We start from the raw sequence: 10,339 nt of genomic DNA on the forward strand, positions 1-10,339 counted from the left end.
GTGGGAGAAGCTCTGGGTTTGGAGGCAGGATTGGCTGGAGTTCCAGCTCTGCTGTTTACTGCTGATTACTATTTCTTTGGACCTCATTGTCCTCCAATGTATCATGCCCAAGGTCTCTTTCTAGCTCCAAGTCTATAACCTTGAAGTTTATCATGAGTGTGGATCTTCCTAGCTCCAAATCTATAACTTTATGGTTTATCATGAGTGAGGTCCTTTCTTGCACTAAGTCTGTGGCCTTAGGGTTTATTATGAGTGTGGATTTTTCTAGCGTTAAGTCTATAACTTTGTAGTTTATCATGAGTGTGGATTTTCCTAGCTCTAAATCTATAACTTTGTAGTTTTTCATGAGTGAGGTCCTTTCTAGCACTAAGTCTATGGCCTTAGAGTTTATTATGAGTGTGGTCCTTTCTAACTCTAAGTCTATGGCCTTAGGGTTTATTATGAGTGTGGTCCTTTCTAACTCTGTGGATTTTTCTAGCTTTAAGTCTATAACTTTGTAGTTTATCATGAGTGTGGATTTTCCTAGCTCTAAATCTATAACTTTGTAGTTTATTAAGAGTGTGGACCTTTCTAACTGTAGCATTCTATGGATTTATAGATGCTGTGTGCCTTTCTAGCTCTAAGTCTGTGGCCTTGTGATTTATTATGAATGTGGTCCTTTCTAGCTCTAGCTCTATAACTTTGTAGTTTATTAAGAGGATGCATCTTTCTAGCTCTAAGTCTAAAACTTTGAAGTTTATCATGAGTGTGGATCTTTCTAGCTCTAGCAATCTATGGATTTATAGATGCTCCATGCCTTTCTAGCTCTAAGTCTGTGCCTTAGGGTTTATCATGAATGTGGGCCTTTCTACTCTAAGTCTATAACTTTGTAGTTTATTAAGCATGTGGACCTCTCTAGCTCTAAGTCTATAGTTTATTAAGAGTGTGGACCTCTCTAGCTCTAGCACTCTATAGATTTATAGATGCTGTGTGCTATTGGGAAAGTGTGCTTCCCTTTCAGGGCTTAAGCTCCGTGTCTGCTTCTTGTTTCTCCTTGTTTCTTCTCCATCACCAGGAGGCTCATAGGATGAGAGCCCAAAGGGAAGATATCTCACCTGACCCTTTCTTCTTACAGATGACGAACTGGGGGCCAGAGAATATAAATTCCTGTTCTAAGATGACCCAGATGACAAGCAGCAGAATCAGGATTTGAAGTCAGGTCTCCTGAATCCAGATCAATGACCATTCCTCCTGTATGAGGCTTTCTCTCCATGGATTCAGGTAACAAGTTTGAGGAATAAAGGTCAATGTATTGAAATGGAAAAAGCCCTCACTGCTAGATGAAGGTCCTAGCTCTACTCTTTAGATGAATAACCTCATTGGAGGGTATCAGTTTCAGCATCTAGAAAATGAAAATTTGGGATAATGGTTCCTTCTGACTCCATTGTTCTATGATGATAAAGGAAAAGAATAAGCATTTATATAGTGCTTACTATATGTCAGGCACCATGCTAAGCACTTTATTACTATAATCTCTTGGGGAAAGTAAATGGCACAGTAGGTAGAGACCCATGGAGTCAGGAGGACTTGATTTCAAATGGGACCTCAAACACATAGCACTTACCAGCTGTGTGACTCTAGGCAAGTCACTTAATCCCAATTACCTTGCAAAAAACCCAGAAAACAAAAACAAAAATGAATATTATCTCATTTGATCCTATATTCTATGAGGAAGAAGGAGTATTACCCCGATTTATAGATGAAGAAACTGAGGTTAAACTGAGACTGAGTCACACAACTAAGTGATACCAACTAGACTTCACATCCAGTGTCCCCTCCAGCCTTACCCCCAGCTGCCTCAGCTGGGAGGGAGCTAAAGAACTATCTCCCTCTTTCTTCTTACCCTCTCCCTGAAGGGAAGAGGAAGGGGAAGGAGGAAAGTTGCTGGTTCCCTGTGGCTGCACACTTGTGGGAGGGAGACCAAGGCCACACTTTCTCCCTGCGCCCCAGTCCCAGGTCTTTTTCCTGTGCTTTCATGGATGCTCCTGGCTTTCTAGACAGCTGCATACCCTTTCCTAATACTGTTCTCACTTTCTAACCTCTTCCACCCTCTTTGTTCTGAGAAGGTGAGAGCTTCTTAAAAATCCACTGACTCCCCTTCTCCACCTTTGTCTTGGAATTTTTGACTAATCTCCAGGGACTCCAGTCAATGGGCAGAGTCTCTTGGCTTACCAGGACTGCTTTCCCTGACTGTGGTAAAAAACACCTGTTGGGTAAATTCTAATCTTCCCATTCATTCATTCATACACTCACAAAATCCTAAAATTGCCTAAAGTCCAGTGCTTGTCTAATGGAGATTAGGGCATTAGGGAGAAAAAAACCTGGAGTCAATGATTTAATCTATAAACCTTTATTAAGCACCTATAAGGCCCTATGATTGGAAAAGGCCCTTCTCTCAAGGAATTAACAATGTAATGGAAGGAAGGACAAATAATTAACAGAATAGGGAATCTCTTAAAGGGATTAGTGAGCTAAAAGCAAAGCAAATAGATAGACAGACAGATAAATAGATGGTTAAAGCATTAATAAATGCTTACTATATACTAGGTATCAGTTTTGCTGAGGAGTCAAATATAAGCAAACAAAATAATCCCTCAAACAGAAAAGGGACTAGAAAGGGGAAGGAAGGAGGATTCCTTCTAGGGAAAAAGAGGTTGTGGAGAAGGAAGAGGAGGACAAGGCCAAAGGATTGCTTTGAGACTTAGATGAATCCTGAAGAGATTATTTTCACAGGTGTGTGAGTGGAGGGCTGGAGAGGGGAGGAGTGCAAATGTTCAGGAGGCACCCAAGCTTGAGGGTAGGTCTTCCCTAGGTATCCTAGGCATCCTGGGCTATCTATGCTAAGCTCCTCCTGAAGCCTTCCATCTCACAAGAAAAGCCAGGCCTAAGAACAGGTGACTGGACCCACCCAGGACAGCAGGAAAGCTTTAATAAGGAACACGTTAATTTTGCATTAAAAAAGTTCTGGGTTGAATCCTGAGTGATTTTGAACAAGTCACCTTGCTTCTTTTGACCTCAGAATACTGAAAAACAAAGGAGTTGGACTACATCTCTCCAAGCTCTCCTCCAGCTTCAAATCTTAAATTCAGAGGTGGCTGAGGTGAGGGGGGAGGTCACCCTTTGCCTGCAATCCCAGAGGGAGCCTCCCTAAGAGGGAGTCTTAATCCCTGATATGTCTTTCCACTGATCAGTCCCCTAAAACTGGGCGGGATTCTGTAATCCCAGCAGATCCAGAATTCCCATCCCTGAAAAAATTCACATTAGCAGGCAGCCCTCGGTATCCCCTTCCCCCCACTTCCTGTTTATAGACCGAGGCAGATCCCTGTCTGGGGAATTCTGCAAGAGCGGGGGCCGGCAGCTGTCGGAAATGGAGCTGGGGAGGGCTGGGAGAGAGAGCCAGGTCCCCTTCCCCCCAACTCGACCCCTGCTGGGTTGGAGGATGTGGGTGGCTCTGCCCCTTCCATTAAAAACAGAGATGAGAAAGACTCTCCTCCTCTCTGCTGGCTGCAAGCTCCCAAGTTGCCCCTGGTCAGGCGCTCCTCCTGATGGTCCCAGCTGATGGGCTAAGGTGGTCTTTGATTGCAGCCTGGCCCAGCAGGTAGAAAGCCTGCAGTCAGTCCTGGCTTGGCCCTTAAGTGGCTGTGTAACCTTGGGAGTCCCTTTCCCTCCCAGCAAGGTCATTCTCTTTTCATGTCAATAAGCCCTTATTAAGTTATGAGCAATGGAGAAAGATCAGAACGGGTCCTGCCCTCAAGGGGCTCACAGTCTCCTAAGGGGAGACCAGATCCCGGGTACAGGATAACCCGGCACCAAGTCTTACACAGAAGGCTAGCATGGGGGGAATTGTAGCAGGTGGAATTGTAGCTGGGGCTAGAAGGAAGCCAGGTGAAGATGAGGAGGGAGAACATTCCAGGCAGGGAAAAGCCCAGAGACAGGAATATCTTATAGGAGGAATACTAGGGCTAGGGTTATTTATATGAAAGAAGGCTGGAGGGTAGCCAGGGGGCTGCTTGTGAAGGACTTTAAATGCCAGGGAATTTAATATTTGATTCTGGGGGTAATGGGGAGCCACTAGAATCTACTTAATAGCATGGCGGGAGAGAAGAGCTCTCATAGCGTATTTTAAGGCTCTAAGCAGGATGGTTTTATTTTATTCATTTTATTCTTATTTTATTTTTTATTTATTCTTATTCTTATTTTATTATTTATTCATGATTTTATTTTCTGTCTGGGAATGGGGGTTTCTGATCTCTTTCAGTGAACAGTACAGAGCTCATCTGTATTCCATTCTCTGTTCCTTCACAAAGTGGTGGGGTAGGGGTGGACAGATGCCTGAGACCTTTGAAAGACAGACTCCCAGGCAGTGGGCTAGGAACAGTGGGTGTTGGGGGTGGGCTGGGGAGTGGGGCCTGTATTTGTTTTCAGATTCCAGAGGGCAGGCCCTGGGAGTCTGGGGAGGCCTGTGACCCCTAGTGCTCTGTGTAAACAGGACACCAAGAGCCCCCGCCTCTTCCAAGACCTCTCCTGTGAGAGACCCCCGAGGCTCTGGGCAGTGTTTATGTTCTCAGTCACCCCTGTCAGGGAGATGGAGGAAAGGGGGCACTGCCTTCAGGGAGCTGCCCTGGTTCTGGAGCAGGGGAGACCTGGAGCTGACCCATGACCCGAGGGAGGTTTATTTAAAACTGAGGCTCCCTAATGGAGGGAAGGCCACCCCGGGCTGTGTGTGTGTGTGTGTGTGTGTGTGTGTGTGTGTGTGTATGTGTGTGAAAGTGCTGATCTTCTTGGGTTTTTCCCTCTCACTCCAACCTCCTCTGGAGTTTGGAAGGCACAGAGGCCAGCTGTGTCTGCCCAGGCGATCGTGGAGGGCTGGAGGGTGGGGGCAGTGTGAGCCGGACCTCAGCTCCCCTGGCTGAGTCTCCCTTCTGAATTCTGATCTCTCCAGTGGGAAGCACCCCCCTCCCAGCCAGCTCACAGGCAGTCCGAGGTGTGGGGAAAGGGCCTATGGGCGAGCTCCAGGTTCACCCTCTCTCACCTTCCATAAGCTGGCCTTTCCAGACCGGGCAGTACCACAGAGAGAGCCCTGTCTCTGATTCTTGCTCCCTCTGCAAGCTGGGACAAGCCATTTGTAATGGAGGCGGTCAGGAGGCCCGTCATCCGCCGGACTGGCCAGCCTGGACGTCTCTCCTGGGGAAGCCACATGCACACTGTCCACTCGGGGGAGATGGCCACCTCTTGCATGTCACAGGAGGAGGGGATGCACGGGAGAATGCTCTTCCTGAAACGTCACCTCCCTGGGACTCAGTTTCCTCATCTTTAAAATGAGGAACTAACTAGATGGCCTCTGAGATCCTTACCAGTTCTTTGTCTGTGATGTCACTTCCTAGTTTTGAGTCATCTTTGACTTCTTCTTCACTTTATTACTCATATCCATTCATCCACGATAGAGGATTCACCATTGGAAAGATTTCTCATGCTCATGTATTCCTCTATCTTCTACCTTTTCCTTCACCCCCATCCCCTCCACCATGACCCCTTACTCACTGAGGAATTCCTATAAGTATCCACTGGCAGCACATTTGAAGTTAAAAGAGCTGGGTTTGAACACCAGCTATGTGACTTCAAACAAGTCATCCAACCTCTCTGAAACTGAGCTGCAACATGTGTTCAATAGAGGAGATTATCCACTTCACAGGACTGTGTTTATTTATTTATTTACTAAATCTTTTTTATTTTCAAAATATATGCATGGATAATTTTTCAACATTAAGCCTTGCAAAACCTTATGCTCCAGTTTTCCCTCTCCTTTGCTAGATGGCAAGTAGTCCAATATATGTTAAACATGGTAGAAATATATGTTAAATCCAATATATGCCTACATATTTATAGAATTATCAGGCTGCACAAGAAAAATCAAATCAAACGGAAAAAAATAAGAAGGAAAATAAAATGCAAGCAAACAACAACAGAAAGAGTGAGAATGCTATGTTGTGATCCACACTTAGTTCCCACAGTCCTTTCTCTGGGTGTAGATGGCTCTTATCATCACAAGATCATTGGAGCTGGTTTGAATCATCTCATTGTTGACGAGAGCCATATCCATCAGAATTGATCATTGTATTGTCTTATTATTGCTGTGTACAATGATCTCCTGGTCCTGCTCATTTCACTCAGCATCAGTTCATGTAAGTCTCTCCAAGCCTCTCAAAAATCATCCTGCTGGTCATTTCTTACCAAACAATTATATTCCATAATATTCATATACCATAATTTATTCAGCCATTCTCCAATTGATGGGTTTTCACTCAGTTTCCAGTTTCTTGTCACTACAAAAAGACCTGCCACAAACATTCTTGCATATACAGGTCCCTTTCCCTCCTTTAAAATCTCCCTGGGATACAGGCCCAGTAGAAACACACTGCTGGATCAGCATGCCAGTTAGAAAGCCCTTTGGGCATAGCTTAAACTACTCTCCAGAATCGTTGGATCTGTGCACAGCTCCACCAGTAATGCATCAGTGTCCCAGTTTTCCCACATCCCCTCCAACATTCGTCATTATCTTTTCCTCTCATCTTAGCCAATCTGACAGGTGTGTAATGGTATCTCTGAGATGTCTTAATTTTCATTTTCCTGCTCAACAGTGATTTAGAGCACTTTTTCATATGAGTAGAAATAGTTTCAATTTCTTCATCTGAAAATTGTCTGTTCATATCCTTTGACCATTTATCAATTAGAAAATGGCTTGAATTCTTACAAATTTGAGTCAATTCTCTATATATTTTAGAAATGAGGACTTTATCAGAATCCTTGAATGTAAAAATGTTTTCCCAATTTATTGCTTCCCTTCTAATCTTGTCTGCATTAGTTTTGCTTGTACAAAAGCTTTTTAACTTAATATAATCAAAATTATCTATTTTTTGATCAATAATGATCTACAGGACTGTGTTTTGTAAATACAAGAAAGGCTTATGTAAATGGGAATTACGCCTGGCATCATACAAATCTCCTTGCCTCTCACCTCTCATCCTAGACAGTATCCAGATTAGCTTTCTTAAAATACAGAAGCAACCATGGCTATCACTGTTCAGCAATCTTTAATGGCTCCCTACTGCTTGCAAGAGAAAATCTAAACACTTATCCTGGCATTCAAGTCCTTCATAATCTGACCCAAAACTTATCAGTCTTTATTTCACAGGAAGAATCTTTATCTAATCTAAGTCTTAATAACCCTGAATTTGCCTTACTCATTCTTGTCTCCACATCCCATGCTTGACACACCAGTTCAAATTGCCCCCAATTTTTGAAGTCTAGTTTGAGCAAGAAAGCATTGCAGGGATAATGAAAAGAACAAGAGATTTGGAAACAAATCCGGCTCTTCTACTTATTATTATTATTGTGTGAGCTCAGGCAAATCATTTTCTGTTTGTGGACCTTAGTTTCCTCCCCTGTAAAAGGACAAAGTTGAATTCGATGATCTATTCCTTCCAGCTTTACTAATATGAGTCCCAGAAGTGAGAAAGGACCACTAGACTTAGCACTTATGAGATCACTGATAATGTCTGGCCAAAAAATTTCAGCTAAGTGATTATAAGGAGGTGGAAAGAAAGTCAGTGATAAAGAAGTGGGGGAAGGCAATATAGACAATTATTTCTAGGAAGGAGATGATATAAGAAGGGAAGAGATGGTATGAGAGATAACAATATGATATATCATGCAAACTTTTATATAGAGATAAAATAAGGTGATAACTTGAGAGGAAGGTAGGAGTAATAATTAATTTGGTTCAGAAGAAATGTCTGAACTTAAGAAATTAAAGATAAGCTCAAAAGAAAATACAGATAAGCAGGTCAGTGATATGCTGAATTTATCACATACTTAAAAAAAAAAAAAAGCAATGTATAGATGATATAGTGGATAGAAAGCAGTGGAGGACCTCAGTTCAAATTGGGCTATGTGACAACTCTGATTGCCTAAAAAAAAAAAAAAAAAAAAAAAGGCAAGCTATATATAATGAATTGGAAGTTTTACATATAATCTGCATTCTTTTCTACTTTGTTTTTAGAGGCTTTTTTTTTTTTTTTTTGTATCTGTGAAATTTGGAATGAAAAATAAAATCTATAGAAAATAGAAAAAACTAAGGCAGGATTCCTTATATAGATCATCAAGGTGATAACTTAAATATTCTGGATTTTTAAAACCTGCTTTTCCATGTAACTGTGCAAGTCACTTCTGAAATTTGCATTCTGATTCTCTAATGCTTTGATTAGAGCACTGAATTAGAGCAATCATCTTCAAATAAATTCTAGCATGGGCCTGGAAAAGTGAGTTAATACATCAGTTTAGAAATGCTTTATTTGTATAGGTTATGTCAGAAGAAGAAAGAATGAACAAATTATTTTGACAGAGTTTTATTTATTCTTCTTTACAGCAGAAATGTAATCATTTGTTTTAAGTAATACATCTTGCTTTCATTAAGGGCAGTGAAGAGGCACAGTGGATAGAATACCAGGCCTGGAATCAAAAAGATTCATCTTTGTGAGTTCAAATCCAGCCTCAGATACTTCTTAGCTGTATGATCCTAGGCAAATCACTTAACTCTGTTTGCCTCAGTTTCCCCCTCTGTAAAATAAGTTGGAGAAGGCAATGGCAAACCACTCTAATATCTTTGTCAAGGAAACCTGAAAGGTCATGAAGAGTTGGACATGACTGAAAAATGACTAAACAACCACTTACTTTTCATTAAGGTCACCAAATGTTATTGGTTAAATAATAAGTAAATAAAACACTATGATTCTAAATTCTATCTCCTTCAGGAAGACCTCTTAACCTACTACTGTAGCCCACAGGGATCTGCAGGGAACTTCTGTAGCCTGTGCTTTATTATCAATAGCAATAATTGACATTTTCATTACACTTTAGATTTTTTAAAAGCCCAGCAGTTCTGCGAGGCGAGTACAAAGATCATTATTCCCATATTACAGATGAAGAAACAGCCTTGGAGAAGTTAAATGGCTTTCCTAAAGGTAACACAACTAGCAAATATTGGAACAGGGATTTGAATCCAAATCTCCGGACTTGGTTCAGTGTCCTCTGACATGTCCCCAGATAGAGACCCAGGTTTGCCTCTTCTCCGGATCTGGTCCGGAGTTGGGCTCCCAGAGGATTCATGGGCTGTCTGACTACCTGGGCCCAAAGAATGTTCTTCTGGAGGAGTCAGAGAGAAACCCTGAGTCCTTGCCTAACGCCTGGCAGGGATGGGGAACGTGTCTGCTCTATCCCTGCCCCCAGGTCTTACAGAGGCAAGCCTTGGGTGTTGCAACAGGCCTGTGAGTGAGTTGTCAAACTCAAACCACACTCACGTCAGGTCTGGGGGAGCGGGGGAGAGGATGGGGCCAGGCAGGAGTGTCTCTGGGCGGTCATCATTGGCCCCCAAAGGGGCAGCAAGTAAGGGAGTACGGGGAATACTTGTGAGTTTGGAGGTGGGACACCTGAGATGAAAATCCTGGCTCTGACAACTACAGGAATGAGTCGTTATTTCCATCCTGCTTTCCCCACAGTACCCCTATGAGGTGGGCATGGAAGGGTGAGTGTCTTCATTTTTATAAAAGGGGAAACAAATTTCAGAGTTTTGATGTGATTTACCCAAGATCACACAGGGATGGGCACTTGAGTGACCCTTCTGTTCTTGCTCTGGTTCCCCACTCCAGTGAAGGTTCTGAATTTAGTCTAAATCTAAGCCAGGACTGGACCCATCTTCCCATCTTAACAGAATCCCAAGCCTCTTCCCTTTGAATGTTGCCAGGGTCCTTCAAACAGCTATTCCATGGGGCCCTGTACCCCTTTCCCAAGATGCCCCACTTCCCTACTAGCTTCTGCTTTTTCCTTGTGACATAAGGTGATGTGGTGATGTGAGGAAGTTCCTCCTTTTTCAATTTTTTTTTTCAATTTTAATATCAATAACTTTCCTGGCCCACCAGCTACACTGTTAGTATCCACTGATTGAGAAAATATATGAGCTATAGTGAATTCAGTAAGGCTTTAAAGTGGTGTTATTCTAGTATGACAAATATGGAAATATGTTTAAAATGATTGTACATGTATAACCTAATCAGATTGCTTGCTATCTGGGGGAAAGAAGAGGTAAGGAAGGGAGAGAGAAAAAAAATTAGAACTCAAAATCTTGCAAAAATGAATGTTGAAAATTACCGTTATATGTAATTGGGAAAATAAAATACAATCAAAATAAAAAATGTGCTGGAGAAAGAAAAAAATAATGTATTTCATTACTTTAACAGCATCCTCA

The sequence above is a fragment of the Sarcophilus harrisii genome, chromosome 2 (assembly GCF_902635505.1).
Source record: "Sarcophilus harrisii chromosome 2, mSarHar1.11, whole genome shotgun sequence".
NCBI lineage: Eukaryota > Metazoa > Chordata > Mammalia > Dasyuromorphia > Dasyuridae > Sarcophilus > Sarcophilus harrisii.